The sequence below is a fragment of the Nematolebias whitei genome, chromosome 15 (assembly GCF_014905685.2).
Source record: "Nematolebias whitei isolate Nwh7 chromosome 15, NemWhi1, whole genome shotgun sequence".
Classification (NCBI taxonomy): Eukaryota; Metazoa; Chordata; class Actinopteri; order Cyprinodontiformes; family Rivulidae; genus Nematolebias; species Nematolebias whitei.
Window position 1 is genome coordinate 32220687 of NC_056512.1, and position 452 is coordinate 32221138.

Consider the following 452-nt stretch of genomic DNA (forward strand, 5'->3'; position numbering starts at 1 on the left):
CTACTTACTACTATTACTATTATTTGTACTACTATCCCTACTTGGTGATTTTTCACTTATCGCAGGGGGGCATGGTGCAAAACTCCCACAATAAACGAGGGACTACTGTGCATATACATATGTATATACATGTATATGTGTATGTATGTATACATATATATAAGTTAATCATGAATGTAATATTCCCTACCACCTTATGCATGTGCATATTATCTTTTTCCAAATTTGTATATTCTGCTTCTTTTTTCATTATTACATATGTGTTTTGTTTTGTTTCCTGTATAATTAGAACATGCTACTGGATGCCTCAAATTTCCCCCCTGGGAAAGTTAATCAATAGGTCTGTCTGTCTTTGTCTGTCTGTGTGTTTGTGTGTTTGTCTGTCTGTCTGTCTGTCTATCTGTCTATATATATATATATATATATATATATATATATATATATATATATAT

At 31.0% G+C, this 452-nt stretch overlaps 2 protein-coding genes across 2 annotated transcripts in view; one reads left to right on the top strand and one right to left on the bottom strand.

The window, feature by feature from the left end:
- LOC119421674 (ras-related protein Rab-26-like) overlaps window positions 1–452 on the bottom strand; it is a 156412-nt gene that overhangs the window by 71622 nt on the left and 84338 nt on the right. The gene's annotated exons all lie outside the window — the stretch shown is intronic.
- The window catches only part of cant1a (calcium activated nucleotidase 1a), an 865245-nt gene that overhangs the window by 9296 nt on the left and 855497 nt on the right, over window positions 1–452 (top strand). The gene's annotated exons all lie outside the window — the stretch shown is intronic.